Source organism: Schistocerca gregaria, chromosome 6 (genome assembly GCF_023897955.1).
Source record: "Schistocerca gregaria isolate iqSchGreg1 chromosome 6, iqSchGreg1.2, whole genome shotgun sequence".
NCBI classification, from domain to species: domain Eukaryota; kingdom Metazoa; phylum Arthropoda; class Insecta; order Orthoptera; family Acrididae; genus Schistocerca; species Schistocerca gregaria.
In genome coordinates this window covers 298,097,907-298,121,748 of record NC_064925.1, presented here as the reverse complement: position 1 = coordinate 298,121,748, position 23,842 = coordinate 298,097,907, and positions in this window count along the sequence as shown.

Sequence of the window (23,842 nt, the reverse complement as noted above, 5' to 3'; positions counted from 1 at the left end):
GTCGAGCCTGTCGCCTGGGCGGAGTGCACATGCAGGTGTTGCTCTAATTATGCTACCCGCTGTCGTACTAGACAGCACGTCCGTTGGCCTCTGTGGACCTCTTATATCAACCGGTGGACAAGACGACACAGCCCCACCCACGTTTCTCGAGCGCTCGGCTGACCGCGCAAACGTATCATTGGCATAGCTGATGGTGTGTAACATACACTGAAGAACAAAAGAAAGCGGTACAGGTACACCTGCCTAGTATCGTGCAGGTCCCCCTCCCTCCCCCCCCCCCTCCCCCCGTGAGCACGCAGGCGTGCAGCAACACGATTGGGCATGGACACTACTAATGTCTGAAGCAGTTCTGGAGATAATTAACACCATGAATCCTGCAGGGCTGTCCATAAATCAGTAAGAGTACGAGAGGATGGATATCTCTTCTGAACAGCACGTTGCAAGGCACCCCAGATATGCTCAATAATGTGCGTCTAAGGAGTTTGGTGGCTAACGGAAGTGTTTGAACCCAGAAGAGTGTTCCTGGAGCCTCTCTGTAGCAGTTCTGGATGTGTGGGGTGTCGCACTGTCCTGCTGGTATTTCCCAAGTCCGTCGGAATACACAGTGGACATGAACTGATGCAGATGATCAGACAGGGCGCTTACGTCCGTGTCACCTGCCAGAGTCGTATCACTCCAACTGCACACATCCGACATAATTACAGTTCCTTCACCAGCTTGTAGAGTCCCCTGCTGACATGCAGGGTCCATGGATTCATAAGGTTGTCTCCATACCCGTACACGTCCATGCGCTCGACATAATTTGATGGGAGACTCGTCTGACAAGGCAACATGTTTCCAGTCATCAACAGTCCAATGTCGGTGTTGACGGGCCCAAGCGAGGCGTAAGACTTTGTGTCGTAGAGTCATCAAAAGTACACGAATGGGCTTTCGGCTCCGAAAGCCCATATCGATGACGTTTCGTTGAATTGTTCACACGATGACACTTGTTGATGGCCCAGCGTTGAAATCTGCAGAAATTTGCGGAAGGGTTGCTCTTCCGTCACGTTGAACGATTCACTTCAGTAGTCGTTGGATCTGTTCTTGTAAGATCTTTTTCCGGCCTCTGCGATCGAAGATTTCATGTTTCATAGGATTCCCGATATTAACGACACACTCGCGAAATGGTTGTACGGGAAAATCCCCACTTCATCGCTACCTCGGAGATACTGTGTCCCATCGCTCGTGCGCCGACTATAGAACCACGTTCAAATTCACTTAAATCTTTTAATCAGGCGTTGTAGCAGCGGTAACCTATCTAACAACTGCGCCAGATACTAGTTGTCTTATATAGGCTTTGCCAATCGCAGCGCTGTGTCCTGCCTGTTTCCATATTTCTGTATTTGAATGCGCAAGCCTATACCAGTCTCTTTGGCGAGTCACTGTAGTTATCCAGCTTGCAGTGGATCGGTCGGTTTCCTGGGTGCGGATCATTTTATATGTTACATTTCAAAATTTTTTGGAAGGCGTCTCCGTGAGACGCGTTTATTTTTTGCAACAGACCGCTCTAAACTACCCGGAAAACTTCGCAGGAAGAAGATAAGTCTATTACCACCCCGCTAAACAAACCTAATACTGCAAGTTAAGGGAGAACCATGAATAGAAACGCCCTGCTGTTGCTGCTGCAGCCACATTGTTTGTTCAGACAAAACGTGTGCCGAAAACATCGCTCCCTGCCATGCTAAACTGCTGATCACTTAGTTATTCCGATACAGGTGCACGTTACAGTTGAGCCAATAACGTATCCTCACAGCCAAACGACAAAGCTCCAAATTACCGTGCACTGTTTTCCTTTTAGTGCACATGTCACAGAAATCTGTATTGGTACAGACTGTTGATTTTCTAAGTAAATTCTCTAAGACATTAAGCACAAGCTGTTTCTCACCTTTGCTTAACAGTTCTCTGCACCATAGTTTCACTATAGAACACAGACTGACGTCAGCGACGTACGCCTTTAATTACCTGCATCTGGCCGACGACGTTTCTTGAAAACGGGAATGACCTGTGATCTTTTTCAGCAGCTGGGTAATCTTCGCTTCTGCAGCGGCCTACGATACGCAATTGCTACAAGCGGAACAAGTTTTTTCATGCAATCTCTGCGGAAACCGGTGGCGTGAGGTAAATGTGTGTGCTTTGACTCTATGATCGCTAAACGACACGCAGAGGTGAAGACACTGCACTTGCATTCGGGTAGATTGCGCTTCAGTCCTCAACGCCGACTTCTAGATATAGGTTTCCCATGGTTTCCCCGTAACGTTTAAGGAAAATGAGGGGATGCGTCCCAGCCCGAACTTCTGTAACGTCTCTGAATGCGTCGTGATCGTATGGACGTTAAACGCTAACCTCCATACCTATCTAATAACTGATAATTTACCGAAGTCCTTAAAATGTCAAGATGTATGTTAGTGAGGTAAAACCAGAGCTACAAAATTAGTCACGAATGCACAGTGCACGCAGTCGAAAGAAAATTATCGCCTGGCCAAAACCAACGCGCAGTACTACAGTGATTATGAAGGCTTGTCATGAGGGTTTAACTATCACATTGTAAATGTAAAGGTACACAATTATTTTTTTATTCATTTAAAGGCACATGTCCACAATCCTGGTGCATACTGAAACTACCGCAGCACATACTGTAGCACACTTCCAGCGACAACAAAATATCTCGCTTTACCAATAGGCTGAGTTATTTTGTTTTTAGATTCCTTAGAAGCCCACTGCGGGACTGTGGCGCTGGTATTTCAGTGTGTTTTACAACTAATAGGTGACAGAATTGTTTTGGGGCGATAGTTAAAACCTTAAGACTACCTTTCTTATCGGTAATGTTACGCAGCAGAAAAGCGGAACTGATGGCCCTCACACTCGTAGCGTCATTCACACCGAACCTGGATCCCTCAGACCCAGCGTCCACACTTGCTACGGACCAGGAGGTCACACGCATCTTGGCCCAACAAGCGCGCAACAACATCCGACAACCTAGTACAACAGAATTCAAATGGGCCATCATGCATTAATTTAACCTCTAATTAATTAAACGCCTAACCTGACTGATACCTCTGTAGCCATATTTGGCGAGCATCTACATATAACCTAGACTGTCTCAGAATGACGTTAAGCTACTTTATGCAGTTCACTGAACGTGCAGAAATATTTAAGAGTGTGATTTAATGGGAGATTTTAAGACTAGAAATGATAATTTAAAAATATTACATGAATACACTAAGAAATGATTTACATTGGAACTAGTGAATCACTACGATAACTCAAGCAAGTAAGGGGAAACTTGTACTGTTCGACTTTCAAAATCTGATTGATGCTACATCTGAAACATATCTAATGTCACTATTCAATTTCCAATAAATGTAAGTTGGAAATGAAATAATACATATATTCATTATACTTTACGACTGCGTTTACATCATAGTAACTGCAGCAGTGACAGACACTGCCTACACGAACTCATTCTCACAGTTTATATTACGTCTATCTCTAATTTTATCTAACCTTCAGATTACATTTCTTTGTTAATGTATCCTTCAGTGAAACATTTTTAAAGAAACAGAAACGTATAATTGTGTTCAGCTAGAAAGTGTGACGTTTTAATTACATTTTATGCTATGACAGGAATTGTGCTTGAAAAATACAAGATGATTTATCAGGTAAGTACATGTACATACGAGTCCTTCGAAAAGAAAAGCCAGGGCGTTTTGTTAAGGACTGAAATGATGAATGTATTGTGTGTAATAATGTTTCAGAGTAACAAGATAGCCCACTAGCAGTTATTACGATTTCCGCCCACCTCTTTCCTAGTTCAGCTAACTCTTTGGCTTATTAATGTGGTGCATACATATTCATACGTCCGATAAACTCCCGAGAGGGTGAAATAATGAGATGGGCCCCGGGAAAACCTCGCAGCTGCTGCGGAAAGCTCACAGCATTAGCTCTTTGCAGGATTGCCCGCATAATATCAGAAATATATTTCGTTTAATAGCAGAGGCCGCTGTTGCTCTAAGTACTAACGCAGCTCTCGCCGAGACCCGCCCTATTTAGGGGAGTCTGGGGTGAAACTTTAAGGCGAAGCGCCTCTCCTGTAATTTTCGCGGCCGCACCTGTTAGCCTCTGGGTGGGGTGCCGCAAGACAAATGACTCCAACCCACTCCCAACCCCACCATCAAGCCAGTCCACCCTCCTCCCTTCCCACAACGCACAGCAGTGCGCCACGTCGCCGCTTGTTTATGTTGCGTAGGGGCCGGGTAAACAGTCAAACAGGGCCCGTATGCACGCGCTCACGTTGCTTGTTTACTCGTCTAATAGGGCAGCATAACAGCGCCTGCATATAGCTTCGCGTTTTGCTGTAACAGTGTGTTGGTACAAGCCCATTACATGATTCTATGAATAAACTGCCATCTCCTTAAAGGACCGCGTGAAAACGCTTGTGGAAATGTGGAAGAGATACCAATGACGGTAATACTTTAATTGTAATTTATGTCGTGCTCTTCAAAAAATATTTGTCATTATTTTTTATTGGTGAAACCAACAATGGTATCGGGGCTCGCACGAGAATTATGTCTGTAGGCATACATAGTAAGCATGCCTGACTTTTTTCACAACTGTGGAAACTATCAGTCGCTGGCAAGCCTTTGACAAGAGAAAACTTGTAAGTTGTAGTCGTCGCACTTTGTGTTGTGGACAAAATGAAGGAAAAAGTGAACAATGTTATTGCATCAAATTTTGTTTTAAGCTTGGCGATTCTTAAGTTAAAACAATCCGCAAGATTCGACTCGTGTAAGGAGATAAAGCACACAAATAGAGGAGTGGTATAACTCTTCAAAGATGAGCGCTAATCAGTGAAGACTGAAGCGCGTTCAAGGAGGCCCTCACCATTCACATACGAACTGTGATGTTGCAGGATAGACGAATCACTATCAGGGAATTTCTAGACGAAGTTAAAATAAATATTAGATCCATTCACTCTGTTTTGAAGGAACATTAGAGCACAAGCAACTTCGGAGATCGCACAGGACGTTCTGGGTACTGTGAACAGTAATCCCAACTTTCTTATCACAGTGCTCACTAGTGATGAGTCCTGGGTTTATGGGTACAACTCAAAAACAAAGTTCCAGTCATTGAAATGAAAGCAGCAACCATTCCTGAGATACAAGAAAAGCGAGGCAGGTCAGCAGCGATGTGAACGTCATGCTGACTGTCTTTTTTTGACTCCAGTACCGTGATCCATTACGAGTACGTCCCAGAGGGTACTAATGTCAATAAGGAGTGCAGCCCAAAGTGGTGTTAAGAGCAGAAAAGAGCATTATTTTTTTCTTCAGATTTTGCAATACTTTCTTGCGACTACCACTGCGCCTCAGTGTGTGATATAGGTTACATAAGATGCTCTGCAGCAACGAGGATGGAGCCCACACTCGGTCCCTCTGAGCTAGAGAAGCTATCCACGAGGCTTCTGAGTAAGTAACGCCTTCAGAAAGTTCAGATCCGACCTTTAGGAGAGTAGAGATCAGTCACGTGGGATGTGCGGGTTGACCGGCAAGACAGTGGCCGCAGCGGCGGAGCTCTACCACCCTCCTGCCCTACAGATGTGTCCACCTGCCCCTCCCATTGAGGACGAAATGCTCTCCGCCACTTTGCGCCGTTCCTTCCGCAGTCGTAGCAGACGGTAGACCAAATGCACCCCATAGAAGAGCAGGAGGAGGATAAATCTCCATCTGTTTGGCAACCCTGTTTTTCATTCCATATGCTAGAGTGGACAGGATCAGTCCTGGATGCCCATTCACCTCAGCAGTCGTTTGACTTGGTGGGCATTAAGGTTATCTATGATTATACAGTTCACCATAAACCCAGCCATTTGCATAGAAATGCTGATGCAGAAAATTTAGAATTGCACAAACAGATGATGTTTCCATAGAAGCATTGAAAGAATCACGAGCGAGAGATGTAGAATGCCACCGAAATGCATAACTACGTGATTATGTTACAGAAGACAGCATACTATATCGCAAGATTCCGTTGGGTAACAGAATAGTAATACCTAAAGAATACCAACAACGAATAATGGCACAGTGTCTTGACAGTTTGCAGCCGTGCCATAATCGACGACGAGCCACAAATGCAAGAATAGCGTCAAATTACTGGTGGAGAGATCGACAAATCGACGTTCGGAAATATATACAAAATTGTCTGCCTTGTGCGAAAAGAGCGCCTCCAACAAGGACTAAAGTTCATTTACAAACATAACCAGAAGCATTAAAATCATTTCAAATTGTGGCCTTGGATATCTGCAGCCCATTTCCACAAAGCAGCAAGAATAATAAACACATATTGATCACTTTTAAAGGTACTTAATTTTGATCCTACTTGTCGATATGACCACTGAAATTGTTACTTGCTCCTTTGTCAATAACTTCGTATTGCCATTTGCAAGTCCCGATGCAATACTCAATGACCAGTGCCAAAATTTAATGTCAGCACTGTTTGCAGAAGTTTGTAAAATGTTACAAATCAAAAAATGGGGAACTACGTCCTTTCATCGTAAAGCTAACAGACGCCTGAAGCGTGTGTGCAGAATTGCTGTGTGAGTATTTTCGCAGTACGTAGCGAAAACACACGTAGATTGTGGCAGATTCAGGGGATAGGCAAAATAATGTGAAAACCTGTATTCATTTGGAAATGGTTTATTAATAAGGGATTGGACCCCCATTTGCTTCTAATACAGCTGCGATTCTTCTTGGAATACTGGCATATAATTATTGTATAGTCTCCAGTGAAATGTTATGCAACTTTTTGATCACAACATTTTCTGACTCCTTTAGTGACGAGGGGGGCGGAACTCTGCTCCAGAGTTTGCCCTCCAACACCGCCCACAAGGATTCGATTCTGTTCGAGTCCAGGGCCTGTACTGGCCACGGAAGACGCTGCAGTTCAGTTGCATCCTCCTCATACCGCGATTGTACTGTCCTGGCAGTGTGAATGGGTACATTATCGTCCTGAAATATGGCATCATTGCTGGGCAACAACATTTGAACCAGGGTTTCCACCTGATCACCTAAAAATGTTCACAGAATCGTTAGCCGTAACAAGGTCTTTGCGAGTAATGATGGGACCAACAGAATACCATGATATGGCTGCCCGCACAATCACACTTCCTCCTCCATGCTTAACCGTTGACATCAAGCAATCATGATTGTAGGCTCCTATATGACGCGTTTCCATTGATCAACGGTCCAGGATTTATGCTCCTGACACCATGTTTTACGCTCCTCGCGTTGGTTGTTGTCACTAATGATTTCGGTATAGCAGCTCGTCCATGAATATTCGCTTTATGGAGTTGTCAGCGGACAGTATCGGTAGATAAGGAGTCTCGAAGGTAGCAGGTAGCTATTGAGCTCTGGAGTCACTTAAGCCGCCGCAGTTTTGTGTTGTTTCGTCACAATTCGTGTTAGCGTACGAACATCTGTGTCGTTTAGTTTTGATTTGCGCTCAGTATTACGTTTACACGGTGATGTCTTTCCATGTTTTGCGTAGGCTGTCATGACTGTGGAAACAGTTGCTCTAGAAACATTCAATTAGTTGGCTGTCTTGGTTACTGATGCTCCAGCTAATCGGGCCTCCACAATCTCTAGATCTTTCACTGCACGTCGTCCTCGGCCTCTGAATGCAAGTACGATGAGTGCACTACACGTAAAGAACCAGCACTGATGCTCAGTCCGTACTAGTGCCTTACCAGCACTGTTCACCCTCAAACACAACCATCCCATTACTACCACTGTTCACATTATTCTGCCTATATCCTGTATGTAGGATTCGTCGCTTCTGCGTATAACAATCGCGTCCACGAGAATATGAAACCGTTTTAGGGAGACACATGAAATGATATTTTGAAATTGACAAATTGCCCCCTGGCACCTTGTATGTAGACTGTTTGGTTTTTTATGTTGATAACGCCACGTAGCGCTCTGTACGAAAATCACTGACTGTGTCGTGTGCAGTCTGTGGCTGGTTTGGCATTGTTGGAATATTCGCTATTGTAATGTTGGGCAGTTGGATGTGAGCAGCGCGTAGCGTTTTGCAGTTCGAGGTGAACCGCCAGCGGTGGTGGATGTTGGGAGAGACATGCCAGAGTTTTGAAAGCGGACGATCTGGACGTGTGTCCGCCAGAAAAAGGAAATTTGTAAAGATGGATGTCATGAACTGAAAGATATATATGATGACTTTTGAACATTATTAAGGTAAATACGTTGTTTGTTCTTTATCAAAATCTTTCATTTGCTAACTATGCCTATTAGTAATTAATGCCTTCAGTATTTAGAAACTGTTATTTAGCTGGCAGTATTGGCGCTAGCTGTATTGCAGTAGTTCGAGTAACGAAGATTTTTATGAGGTAAGTGATTGTTAGTCAGGGCCATTCTTTTGTAGGGATTATTGAAAGTCAGATTGTATTGTGCTAAAAATACTGTGTGTCAGTTTAGTGATGATCAGAATAAGTAAAGAAATAAATGTCTGAGTACGTTCAGTTTTACTCAGCTGTTTGAAAATCAAATAACGTAGAAGATTTCCAGCATTGTCATTCTTAATTTTCCAAAGAGGATTACAACCTATGTAGGCCAAGTGAAAATGCTAGCCCGAGAGCTCAGAGGCATCTGGAAACAGGTTCAACAAAGTAACTCTAAAGCCATACAAAAACCGTTGGAACGTAGTATCGAAGGTGCTACGCTCCCTCAATACAAGTCCGGCGATTTAGTATTGCTTCGAAATCCCGTGCTGAAGAAAGGGCGAACGAAGAAGTTCACCCCTCCTTATGAGGGCTCTTACCCACTCTTACCGATAACGTCATCGGTAAATGCTGAAATACAGTTCTCCGATCGTACTGTCACAGTACATTTTGACCGGTTAAAGCCGTAACGCGGACCAGCTGCCCCGTCTCGATAACTCCGCCTGTCTCTCCTTCTAAACCAACTACAGCCCATAAAAATGCCGCAACTACGAAGTGAAAGGAAAAGAAGGACCACCTGATATCAGCTCGTCCCAGATTTGCTTTAAGGAATAAGCACCCTTGTACCCTACGTTCCCGGGACTAAATTCATTTCGTAAGTAAGCAAAAAACATCAATGTTATTACTAAATGATGTTTAATGGAAGTTTTGTTTATGCAATGTACTCGGAGGATGCAGACAGTTGCCAAGAAGATGAAGTGTTGCTCCCTGTACACAGTAAGAATTTACTTGCGCTTTTCGTATTTATGATCATATGTGTCTGTATTTGTGATATGTTCTACACAACTCATATTTTTGAGAAATAGTAGCCCAATCGATCAAATAAAACCAATTTTGGAAGGTACAGCGCTCGTCGGCTAATTTGGTAGAATCTTTGCATAGCAAATCAATATTTGAGTCTGTTTCAGAGAAAAAAAATAGGCATATTGGGGACCTCTAGTGCGGTTTAACTGCGTTGTGTGACTGGAAACTCAAGATATTAATGTCAATAACCTTGAATAAACGGAATTATTCCGGCCCTATTCAGTTATTGATTGCCGGCACTCTTCCACTCATATTTTAGCCCATATTCGTTACGGAGAGGGGGTGAAACGCATTTATTGATTAACATTTATGTGACACTACGGTTTGACGGCCTATAATGACACTTCAAAGTTCTGCTGTCTCCAGGCTGACAGAAGTTGTTTTAGATGTTTTTCGTAAGTAGGAGCAGGGGACACAAAAGCATTAATGTTATGAAGAACTTCAGCGGTTCTTACAAATTATTTCAGTTCTGTATCAAGTAATCTGAATGAATTTTACTCCAAGCAATGGTTCCTAATGGAAAGGTAAAGCCATGAAATCTTACTTTCTAGTACCATGTGAATGATGTTTATTATTGACAGTACGCAGTAACATTTCACACAATGAGACAAAGCTTGTCATTCTTTAATACCTATACTTGAAATGGGAGAATGTGAACCTCTAAAGCAACCACGCATAACCAGTCCAATAAAATGTTATTTTTACTAGCATTTAGTATTGCTTGACGAACTTACGTAAAGGTAATTACATGTGCTTTGCACGCAGAATCAAACGAAACCCGCGCGTACCTTAGATCAATACTGATCTCGGTACCTCGCAAATAATTAACAGACCACTGAATGTATTTTGACCGCACAATATGTGCCGCTAGATGCATGCGCTCCAGAAGCGACGCTCTAGCCACCGGAAAGGCATCCGACCAGCTGGGTCTCGCATAGCACTACTGGTAAGTGCTGTGCAGCACACCCGCCGCACAGAGCGTAGCCTCGCTGCCTGCAGTTCTCAACAGCGTAAATAAAGCACTTAAAAACTTTTGAATAAAAACGACGTTTTACGTAACTATCTACACACCTGCGAACAATACATCTGATACGAACAAGCAATGTAACTGGTATTAATTTTATTCCTTCTATCAGATGCTACACAACACACGATGTTCTGATGGTTCAAATGGCTCTGAGCACAATGGGACTTAACATCTGAGGTCATCAGTCCCCTAGAACTTAGAACTACTTAAACCTAACTAAACTAAGGACATCACACACATCCATGCCCGAGGCGGGATTCGAAGCTGCGACCGTATCAGTCGCTCGGTTCCGGACTAAAGCGCCTAGAACCGCTCGGCCACCGCGGAAGGCCGATGTTGTGAAACAAATACCTTACGCTCTAAGCGATTTGTGTACAATATACTGCATCGATGAGCAAAGTAAGTTTATCGCAGGAGATTCTTCAGCCGTCATCTACGAGAGTCTTTAATTTGCCTCAGTAACTGATTGGATACTGGAGGTAAGTCAAAAACTGCCGCAAACACCACTGCGGAGTTAATACTACGTAATGAAGAACATAGGCGCAAGGAATAAAAACACGCAGACATACTAGACGTTGAGGAATATGCCACGCAGTTATTAACTCATTTGAGAGAGCCAGAAATTGTTAGAAATACGTAAGAAAAATCACGCCTTGCTTCTACACCGTGAGAATAATATTAAAGTATACGAACATACTGGACCATGAGACAAGCTGTTAGACACACACTGCTGAGTACTTCAGTGTAAGTTACGCTAATCAAGAGTCATAAATATGCAATACTGAACATAAGAACTAGATCAATACCTCATCTGCTCCTGCTGTCCTGCCATTTACATCTGTTATTTAAGGATATATATGTTCCGTTAATTTAAGGATTGGTGCTCCGTCTTAGAGTGTTGTATTTCATGTAATATGTTGGTGAATTTCGTCTGACAGTCTACCCCGTCTCTCTGAGGTTGACCGCCATTTTAGATGTGTTTTAATGTTATGATGTCAATATGTGTGAGTATTTCAATACAGTTATATATTGCCCAGCACGAGTCTTTGGGAATTAACAAATGTAGTTAGTCCATTCGATAGCAACTTGGTTTATTTGTAAGTGATATCTAGTGGAAAACCCTAGCTTCGAGGACATATCTCCTCTTGCACTTGATACTGTAATGCATTACTGTTCTTGTAATGGGACTTATACCTATTCGTTCCGCAAATTACGGACGTCTTTCGCGCCCGACATGAGGCATAATATGCGCATTCAGAAGCATTTCATTTGTATCTGGGTTATGGTAATAATCTCCATCTCAAGGATTGCAGCGGATTTAAGAGCTGGCAGTAGTTACCTGTGTGGACTTGTGTTCCCCTTCGTGACACCACGAGCTCTATCTCGCGCCTGAACTAAAGCGTACTAAATATCTCTATCTAGCCTATAAGCAAATGGGAACTTCGCACAGCGTACTGGTAATCAATGCAAGATACCCACTGGAATGTTTCGGTGTGAGGTTAGACCGAGTAAATTTGGAACAATCTTGATAACACGGTTCCTTCACACTACTGGCGGGACACGTAACGTGTGCATCCGTTCTGCTGGGACTGGCCAGGGAGCTGCCACTGCCGCATTGTCACTGCGGCTAATTTTTGAGACTCCCCCATGCCCTCCCCACCCCCCCCCTCTTTCCTCTTTTAATTACTTACCCTATTGCCGTGTTGTCAGCTCTGTTCTGTATTTCTTTGTTCTTTCGATGAGGAGCTAGCTGGATTAATCACGATTAAGCCCTCCGACAATACTAGCAATACCATATTCTTTCCCTGCCATTTAATATCGAGGTGGCTCTCCTCCCTTGTTGCAGTATCCATATTATTTTATTCAGATCTGATCGCGAACTATCAGCCGCCACATCAACCGCCAGTCGGGCACACTAATTCCGTTTAAAGAAAGAGAAACACAATAATTCACACCTATCTTCGTCGGGTTAGAGAAGCCAATGAAAGTCCCTTACTTCGACATTATGCCGATAGCACCAGTGGCTACGTTTGCACCGAGTGGCGCTTCTACCTTGTTGATGACCCCAAACGTCTTTGTTCTTTCGCTACTGTTTCCTGGAAAGTGTCACTGTCTGACATCCCACTGTTAGTCTGTTAACTTCAATCTTGTCCACGTACTAATTACAACATGTGTCCTCCTCTATCACTTGACACTATGGTACGGAGCTGTCAACTTACACTATTTCTTAAATAAACTACCACCCCTCCTTCCACTCGCATTGCTCTGGCAATGCATGGACCTTGGTTTGCCCCAGTTGGCAACATTTTAATATATTCCGTGCATTAATCCACTACCATATTTTTAACTTGTTACCAGCCCATGTTCAAGACCTACCATGACGCATTAACAGACAGTGGTCTTGTACTTAATATTTCTTCGTGTGACATAATTTCGCTACTATTAAATTTTCAGCTCATTTAGTTTACACACAAAACGTTAGCCTTATGCCATTCCTCCTGTATCTGGCTGAAGTGCCATTATCCTTGCCACAACTGAACAGCTATCCCACGTTATGTAACACATCATGGAGTCACCTCTTACAGTCCATCAGTAAACTCCTAGTCAAGGAGGGTGGACAAATTTCTCTCGATACTGGTACTGCACACTTTGCTGAATGGCACACTCAAAATTATTACAATCGAGTGGTCATTCCGAGTATTACGTCTGTGCCTTTAGCTCTACTTGTTTTTGATTTTACTGTGTGGATTTTATATAAATATGGCTACGGTAAATGACGTAACCCAGCGGCACAGGTTGTACCAGATCCCCAACCGGCTGGTCAATATCGGGGTTAACAATGACACTTCGTAGGTACGGCCCTCCTTTAGGTTATGATATGAACTCTGTTTCTAATTAGTCCAGTTCTTTTGCAAGTGTAATCAGACCAGGTTTGTTAAGGGAAAATTACCTTTATTTGTTAACTTTAAGTATCAAGAGTTCACCAACTATTATGAGGTATGTGAAGTTTCTTCAATGGCAAATTCGTTTAATGGCAAATTACTGTATTTCTCGTAGTAGTAATTATTACTCTTATACCCCTCTTTTGTGTGAAACGTAAACCACTCAGACCCTGCTGATGCGACCCCCGTTCGCGAGTGCTGAAGTCAGCAGCAGCCGACCCAGTTGTTGCCCGTCAGCCTTGACACCGCCACCCTATCACGGTTCCTGTGCAACCATGCGCCGGCACAGCTGCAGCCCCGCTGACTGCCGCTGCCACGCTCGCAGCAACGCCCAGTTGACAACCGGCCACTGCAGCAACTCCGACAAGGTCGCACAGTTGGAAAGTAACATTTCAAACGAAATTGTTAATCAAGACGCTTCAACAAGTAACGCTTCTGAGCACGATCTATTAATATACTGAAACTTTGTACTTCCTGCTCCCAGTATGTTTTTAACATTTGATTTACACCCCCTATTAGGATAAGTCCTCTTTTTACTATAACATTAAATGCCGACCAACTTCTGAAAAGCCACTTCAACAGTTATACTTTTGTTGATTGTTAAACACGATGTAAATCAATTAACGACCCGTAACCTCCTCTCACTGAAGGAGGAGGGACTTGTGAAGCCGAAAGTGACGCTCAGGGTAGAAAAGAACGTTATTTTCTTTTTCATATTTTGCAATAATTTCTTGCAACCATCACTGCGCTTCAGTGGCGTGCTGTCTGCAGCATCGGCGATGGGTCCTAACTCGTCTCTGCTGAGCCAAGGGCGCTATCAACAGGACTGCTGAGTAAGTAACCAAGTTCAAAGCCAGCCAGTAGGAGAGCAGTGATCGGTCACGTGGGGTGTGCTCGTTGGCTGGCAGGACAGTGACCGCAGCAGCGGATCCCTCTCTCGTCTACCAGCCCTTCTACCCTGCGAAAGTGTCCATCTGCTCCTCCCGTTGAGAGCGAAATGCTCACCTATACCATGCGCGGTTCCCTCCGCGGTCGTAACCAGTAGAATAGGAAAGGAGAATAAATCTCAACTGTTTTGGCAACTCTACTTTTCATTCCATATGGTAGAGCGAACAAGAACCGTTCTGGATGCCCACATGTGCTCTTTCACCCATCCTCACACGTTCAAAGGAGTATTACCAAGAAGTTCCATGTCGCCCTCGAGAAGCATTGTGGCGTAAACGATCTGTGGGCAGCGGTCAGTTGGCACATTTATCATTATAAAGTATTTGCTCGTCGTTCTCCATTAATGCAGAGTTTTTTCGCCAAACACAACACGACTATGGTTTTGCAGCTTCCTTATTCCCATGACCTAGCATCGAGTGACTTTTGGGTTTTCCCTAAACTGAAAAAGGTTTTGGAAGGAGGACCAGATTTCAGAACAGGGAGAATATTATGCAGAATTCGACGGAGCGGCTGTGCATCGTTCCAAAAGAGGCATCCCAACGATGCTTCTCTCGGTGACAGCAGCGTTGGGAGACGTGCCTGGAAACTGAAGGAGACTACTTTGGTGACTGCTGTCAAACAGCAGTATCTCAATAAAAATCGATTTTATAAATAAAGGTGCGATAAGTTTTGAAAATCCCTTCTATTGACAGCGGAGACTATGGAAAAGAAGTAAAGAGTAGGATGACAGGGATGAGGAAAGCATTGTTCGCTGCATGAAATCTGCTTATTCTACATCGAAGCAGTTGCTGCCGATTGTACGAGTAAAACAGCGTTTACAGTTTCTGTGCCGGCATTACAATGTTGGCCACATAGTTGGATCTTAGTCCAAAGACAGTTTTCTTATCATAAATCTGGGAGGTGTTTCTTTGGCTGTGTGCCAAACTACACATTAATCTTCAAATTACCTAAACAGTATTATGCGAGGTTTCACGGTTAACTGTTTGTCAGTCGGAGTCTGGTAGGGAAAGTTATGTCTGACCAATTTAGTGACCCTGTCTTCGTCTGTGCCATTGCTTTAAATTGGCTAAACTGCACCTGGGTCAGAATAACGAAGTAACAGACAGTTACTTGTTTATAGGACAGCTACTATAGCAACACCAATCAGAGAATAAGATTGGTCGCGCCATCTACTGTCATATCACTCTACTATCTCTAGTGACAATCGCCACCGTCAGATGACGACGGCCGGCCGCTGTGGCCGAGCGGTTCTAGGTGCATCAATATGTAACCGCGCTACTGCTGCTGTCGCAGGTTCGAATCCTGCCTCGGGCATGGATGTGTGTGATGTCCTGTGTACTGATACTAATACGGCTAACGCAGTCGCAGCGATTAGTGGTACTCATTCGCTAGCAAACAGACAATAAAATGTCAACTTTGGAAACTATTCCAGATTCCGCAAATGTACAGCGTCCAGCAGAGCCAGACATTATGCAAATGTTTAGAGTAATGCAGAAAGATTTGATGTCACAATTTGTAACTCAGATAACCGTCCAAACGAATACACAGATAGGAAATGTTACAACATAGATAGGATATGTAACCGCCCAAATGAATACACAATGTCACTACACAGCTAGACAATGTCACAGCACAGATAGGGAACGTAACAATAGAGATAAGCAATGTCACAACACAGATAAGGAGTGTAATCACTTAAATGAACAAGCTAGGCAGTGATGTAAAAACCCTTACTGATATGCACAGTAACCTGACAACACAACTGAAGCGACTAAAAATAGAGGTAGCGCATCAGGTAATAGAAGTGGTAGGCTACGTGAAGATTTAAATTCCATGAATCAGGATATTGATAATTTGAAAACCACAGTTAAGGATGTCCCAGATCAGATACGTAAGTTAACTGAAGATTTCAATGCTATGAGAGTACAACAAACCGAACCCAATACAAAAATGCAGGAACCTGTAAATAAAGTCGAGGGCATGACAAAGCAGCAAAAACAGCAGTTTGAGGACTTTCTAGAAGAAAAACACACACAAATAAACCGTACTCTTGAAACAAAATTACAAAAAATAACAAGTAACACAATGGAACAAGTATACACTACACAAAACACATCTGTAGTTCAACTGCAAACTGATATAGGCCAGATACAAAAACTTTGGCACAGGAATTACCAGGCTGGCAGAATCAAACAGTCGAGCAACTTAACAGGAAACCTAGTACAATGAAAGAACGAACCAAAACACAGAAGAAGAGCATGACAACCTACCCACAGATAAGGGCGATAATGCAATTAGTGGCTATCCTACCCCGAATGTACATGTGTGTTCAACAAATTGTGTGATGTACGGTAACCAACTACACCGTGATGAAAGAAATAAACTACAGATAGCTGAACATGCTTTGTCATCAGTTTTGTTAAAATGGAGTGTTTTAAAACACCGTGAATTCCAAGTGTTTATCCCTGAAAAGAAGCCTGTGCATCTGGTAATTTTTACAAAATCATTCAAAAATGTATTGCCTAAAACGTGGTCGGGACAGCAAAAGATACAATATGTTACGGGTTACATGCAAGGCGATGGAGCGTTATGGGTGATGGTAATGTCAGAAACTTGTCAGGCATTAGACCAGTTTGGAAACGCGTTTTTTTCAATGTCCTGGCCACATGGCGCTCAAGAGAGATTAAGAAATGCCCTATTCAACTCAGAACAATATAATCTAAAATTTGGATCATTGTGAAAGTATTTTGAGAAGTATTTAAAAAAAGACGAGGTTCCGGTACTAGCCAGCGACACACACTGACGTCCTTCGCATTCTGAAAGCTAAACTTCTGCTTAATATTCGGGTAAAGCTAGTACAATACCCGAAAGAAATTTGGGGTATTTTCTATCTGTCTTTATTGACTTAATTAATGAAGATGCAAGACAGAGTCACACTAACCGAAATAATTTCTGTAGCAGTGGTGGCAACCAGCCTCTACAGCGCCAGTCACAGTACGGCGTCAAGAATGTAGCGTGCGCGGCTGAGTCACGACCGGCTTTTGTTGATCCCGCCATAGTAGTGCATATGACAGGCCCAAGTTCGGGAGACAATTTTAGCAATAACTGTAACCAAAATTTAAACCCAGGATATAAAAGGAAAAGAAAAAGTTGTAGCAGAATCTACTCTGGCTACTCCGGTAACCAGAAACGAAGTTGGAATAGAAACGATAACGGGAATCAGTGGGGTAACGCTTACAGTAACTTACAGCCTCAGTTTAGCAACCACAACACGGCTGACCCACGAAATGAGCAGTGGTAGTATCTGATTAGTAATCAACCTTATCAGTCCCAAGCACAAAGTAACTTTACAACTACAAACTCAGGTTAGAATCATGATTGGAATGCGCAGCGGAGAAACAACAGGTCGGGAGTGAATATTATAGAAGTGACAAACACAACACCTAAAAACAGTAATAATGGGGTGTTAAACTAAACATGGCCTCATTATGCTCCCCATGGTGGCCATGGATAGCCGTGGGGCGATCCACGCTACCATGGTAGTAATTTGCTAAGGTATCAAGATGAAGCATCCTATCTGTTCCAAGACTACCTGTAGATTTAAATGAAAGGGTAAGGCAGGTATTGATCTCTAATACAGAACAAGCTGAGCACCATAAGAAACACTTTGACAAACAGATACATGGTGTTACCAGATTTGTGATTGAGGAGAAAGCATTACTCAAAACCCATGTAAAATCTTCTCTGTTAGCCAAGAAAAATGCTAAGTGACGAATAGTGTATAATTATCCATACATTATTGTTCATATTCCACATGGCAGATGTAATTTACTTGTGTATCTTCACAATGGTAAAATCAAAGCACTCCATGCACACAAAGACTTGAAGAAATTCTAGCATGTTTAAGTATCATATTTCACATATATCTACGGACGAGTGAAATGATTAACCTATGGTAAAAAGAAGGAATACGGTTAGGGTAAAGTAAGTACACTCCTGGAAATGGAAAAAAGAACACATTGACACCGGTGTGTCAGACCCACTATACTTGCTCCGGACACTGCGAGAGGGCTGTACAAGCAATGATCACACGCACGGCACAGCGGACACACCAGGAACTGCGGTGTTGGCCGTCGAATGGCGCTAGCTGCGCAGCATTTGTGCACCGCCGCCGTCAGTGTCAGCCAGTTTGCCGTGGCATACGGAGCTCCATCGCAGTCTTTAACACTGGTAGCATGCCGCGACAGCGTGGACGTGAACCGTATGTGCAGTTGACGGACTTTGAGCGAGGGCGTATAGTGGGCATGTGGGAGGCCGGGTGGACGTACTGCCGAATTGCTCAACACGTGGGGCGTGAGGTCTCCACAGTACATCGATGTTGTCGCCAGTGGTCGGCGGAAGATGCACGTGCCCGTCGACCTGGGATCGGACCGCAGCGACGCACGGATGCACGCCAAGACCGTAGGATCCTACGCAGTGCCGTAGGGGACCGCACCGCCACTTCCCAGCAAATTAGGGACATTGTTGCTCCTGGGGTATCGGCGAGGACCATTCGCAACCGTCTCCATGAAGCTGGGCTACGGTCCCGCACACCGTTAGGCCGTCTTCCGCTCACGCCCCAACATCGTGCAGCCCACCTCCAGTGGTGTCGCTACAGGCGTGAATGGAGAGACGAATGGAGACGTGTCGTCTTCAGCGATGAGAGTCGCTTCTGCCTTGGTGCCAATGATGGTCGTATGCGTGTTTGGCGCCGTGCAGGTGAGCGCCACAATCAGGACTGCATACGACTGAGGCAAACAGGGCCAACACCCGGCATCATGGTGTGGGGAGCGATCTCCTACACTGGCCGTACACCTCTGGTGATCGTCGAGGGGACTCTGAATAGTGCACGGTACATCCAAACCGTCATCGAACCCATCGTTCTACCATTCCTAGACCGGCAAGGGAACTTGCTGTTCCAACAGGACAATGCACGTCCGCATGTATCCCGTGCCACCCAACGTGCTGTAGAAGGTGTAAGTCAACTACCCTGGCCAGCAAGATCTCCGGATCTGTCCCTCATTGAGCATTTTTGGGACTGGATGAAGCGTCGTCTCACGCGGTCTGCACGTCCAGCACGAACGCTGGTCCAACTGAGGCGCCAGGTGGAAATGGCATGGCAAGCCGTTCCACAGGACTACATCCAGCATCTCTACGATCGTCTCCATGGGAGAATAGCAGCTTGCATTGCTGCGAAAGGTGGATATACACTGTACTAGTGCCGACATTGTGCATGCTCTGTTGCCTGTGTCTATGTGCCTGTGGTTCTGTCAGTGTGATCATGTGATGTATCTGACCCCAGGATTGTGTCAATAAAGTTTCCCCTTCCTGGGACAATGAATTCACGGTGTTCTTATTTCAATTTCCAGGAGTGTATATTTTATGAAGCTACGTGAATCAGAGCATTTCATTACCTTTGTTTACATTTGTCAGTGACTTTAGGCACAATACACAACCAAGCTTAGACATACACTTCAATTGATAACTAGCAATGTCAGCACAGGGTGTACTTGGAACGTTTGATTGAATAGTTTATGATAACAGTGGTATTTTAGTTTTAAGTTTATGAACGAAGGTTTCTGGAGCGAACAATTAGCACAGACCTCGGAACAAAGTAGCCGTAAGATTTTTTTATGCCACTTGTGAATCAGGTTGTAGGGTACAGGCTAAGTTACAGAAAATATTGGACTCCCTAAGATACTGTATAAGTTTATAGTCACGCAAGTACATGTCATGATGCAGACAGAATATTGTTTTTGATGTATCCACCACTAGGCTTCATCTATGAATACATCGAGCAAAATGTTATTAATTTGTTTTGTATGTTGCGATGATAAAATGATTTCTGGTTGCTAACGAAAGTTTAGCGTGGTATGTACCATAGGTATGACAACCTAATCTAAGTAAAATGCATCTAAAGATATAACCTATGAATAAAAACTGGCTTGCTTTTACGGAAATACAAATAGTTTTTCATCTTTATACACACGTTAGAGTGATAATACACTGTTGCGGTACGACCCATAAGCGTTAACTGAGGGAAACTTAACACCGGTTCTTATAATAATAATAATAATAATAATAAAGGGATGTGTGCGGGGTAATTTACAAGAAAAATGACCGGCAGAGAAATTAAGATAATGCCGAAACAAACATAGTTCTTTCCAGGTGGCGTTCATCGAGATGCTACGAGACTTCAACCGGCGATGAGAAGCAATTAAGTTACACTAACGTCACTACCATTTACGATCGACATTATAAAATATTAGCAAAATCACTGAGAAGTAAACTACTTGACGCTCAATAACACTAGAGATTTTCCATAATTTGTCTTTTCTTCGCCATGAAAGTATTAAGAATTTATGTTGACTGATGAAGAAGGCATACACTGATTTTCTCCTACGTTTATAATATTTTATACAATCTGAGATGAAGATATTTTGTGGAATGATGAAAACACGAATATGAAAATATGTACATACACAGACACAGACTTAGGAAGCAGTATAGCGTACAGCAGCCAAGCTTGATTATCAATCTGTTGTTCGTATTACTTAATACTTTAATTTTCTATTTATGTTTGAATTTAAGTATAGTGATTTGTTTATTTATGTGTTTTTATTTCATTCTACTTGTTACAATGTTGTGCTACGGTCGCAGGTTCGAATCCTGCCTCGGGTATGTATGTGTGTGATGTCCTTAGGTTAGTTAGATTTAATTAGTTCTAAGTTCTAGGGGACTGATGACCTTAGATGTTAAGTCCCATAGTGCTCAGAGCCATTTGAACCATTTTTTTTGTTACAATGTTGGGTGACGTAAAGGTGAAATCCCCTCCTCACACACACACACACACACACACACACACACACACACAGTAACTCGCGGGTAGTTCATGCACAGATTTTGCCTCATTTGGAGACAATTTCTACAAGCACTTTCGTTAAATTCATTTTTTGTATAGCCGTTTCGATGTATAAGGGCATTTGTAGCGCGATCTTAAGTTAGGGGAGTCCTGATTTTATCAAAAACGTGTTCTCTTATGCTCTGTGAGGTGTAAGATACACACATCAATAAAAGTTTTGCGTCATCTCGATTCCGAGAGTTCCGGAACCTGTACAGAAAATTCGAGTAGAGATTCACATAAACATCGTTTCCGCCCTTTTTATTGTTCTTGAACACCACGCATTGCATGTTGTACCACCATACAGCGAGATCTACAAAGGTAGTGGTCCAGATTGCTGTACACACCAGTATCTCTAATACCTAGTAGTACGTCTTCTTGCACTGATACATGCCTGTATTCGTTGTGGCATACTATCCACAAGTTCATCAAGGTACTGTTGGTCCAAATTGTCTCACTCCTTAACGGCGGTTCGGCGTAGATCCCTAAGAGTGATTGGTGGGTCACGTCGTCCATAAGCAGCCCTTTTCAATCTATCCCAGGCATGTTCGATAGGATTTAAGTCTGGAAAACTTGCTGACCACTCTAGTCGAGCGATGTCGTTATCCTAAAGGAAGTCATTCACAAGATGTGCACAATGGGGGCGCTAATTGTCGTCCATGACGACCAATGCCTCGGCAATATGCTGCCGATATGGTTGCACTGTCGGTCGGAGGATGGAATTCACGTATCGTACAGTCGTTATGACGCCTTCCATGACCACCAGCGGTGTACGTCGGCCCCACATAATGCCACGCCAAAACATCAGAGAACCTCCACCGTGCTGCACTCGCTGGACAGTGTGTCTAAGGCGTTCAGCCTGACCGGGTTGCCTCCAAACACGTCTCCGACGATTGTCTGGTTGAAGGCATATGCGACACTCATCGGCGAAGAGAACGTGATGCCAATCCTGAGCGGTCCATTCGGCATGCTGTTGGGCCCATCTGTAGGACGCTGCATGGTGTTTTGGTTGCAAAGATAGACCTCACCATGGATGTCAGGAGTGAAGTTGCGCATCATGCAGCCTACTGCGCACACTACGAGTCGTAACATGACGATTTGTGGCTGCATGAAAAGCGTTATTCAACATGGTGACGTTGCTGTCAGGGTTCCTCCGAGCCATAATCTGTAGGTCGCGGTCATCCACTGCAGTAGTAGCCCTTGGACGCCCTGAGTGAGGCATGTCATCGATAGTTCTTATCTCTGTGTCTCTTCCATGTCCGAAAAACATACCTTTGGTTCACTCCGAGGCGCCTGGACACTTCTCTTGTTGAGAGCTCTTCCTGGCACAAAGTAACAAAGCAGACGTGATCGAACCAACCGCGGTATTGACCGTCTAGGCATGGCTGAACTACAGACAACACGAGCCGTGTACCTACTTTCTGGTGGAATGACTGGAGCTGATTGGCTGTCGGACCCCCTCCAATCTAATAGGCGCTGTTCATGCATGGTTGTTTACATTTTTGCTTGGGTTTAGTGACATCTATGGCCAGTCAAAGGGATTGTGTCTGTGATACAATATCCAATGTCTATCTCCAGGAGTTCTGGGAAGCAGGGTGATGCAAAATTTTGTTTGATGTGTGTAGTATCGCGATCGCGGACTGTAATACTAGAGGACGTATTTTCTGAGAGGGCATTCAACTACCGACTTGAGTAATGAAATATTTTGAGCTGTTTGTACGCACGTAAAGTTTTGGAAGAGGACACAGGAACAAATAACGAACGTGGGCATAAACTACTAAAACCTAGCCAGTGGTCTCATGAGCTACAATTTTTTGAATGGTAAATATGAATGGAACAGTATATAGTCCCCAATGGCAGTGAGTTATTCAGTGACATTGATTTATTCAGTGACATGTGAGTTATACGTAGAGAGGCAAGTGAGAACAAGTTTTATACCATGAGCCCTCTACTTCGAAATAAATAAGACTTGGTGAATAGAAGCAGCCTGCTACGGTACGTGTGTTTGTGCACTAGGACACTGTGCCGTTCGCAAGCTAAATAATAAAGTGCAGTACTTACCTTCGTGCAGTGAACGTGCGAGGTGCCCTGTGATCCCTTTTGCAGCCACGGTGTATGACGAGTTGAAGCAGGAGCAGTAGTTTTGTAAATGCTGTGGACGCTGCACAAAACATTTCATAAAGATGTATTGACCAGCATGCACTGCATCGCTACCTGGCTACTGGGCTCCAAACGGTGCGTAGCGGGCTGCCAGACTAATTGTTGCGTGTGCGGTTACTTACAACTGACGCATTATTGACTGACGGCGTGATACAGGACGGCAATTTGAATAGAAAGCAAAATCTACATTCAAATGGACACTCACCATAGTGCAAAGAGATGTACAGACACGCTTTCCTGATGCACTAAATACAGTTCCACGTGACGAAATAAAAACGACACCCATGTTCTTTGAACGTAAGCACCTAAGTTTATGTATGTGTTAGTGTTAAGTTAGACTAAGTACTAATACCTGCGAACTTTATTTGTTACATGTTTATGTTGCTCATGATGAGACAACTGTAAAACCCAGCGAGAAGATATACTGGGACGTTATCAAATAGATCCCGGTATAAAAGAGGGAGGCAGTGAAGAGTACAAGC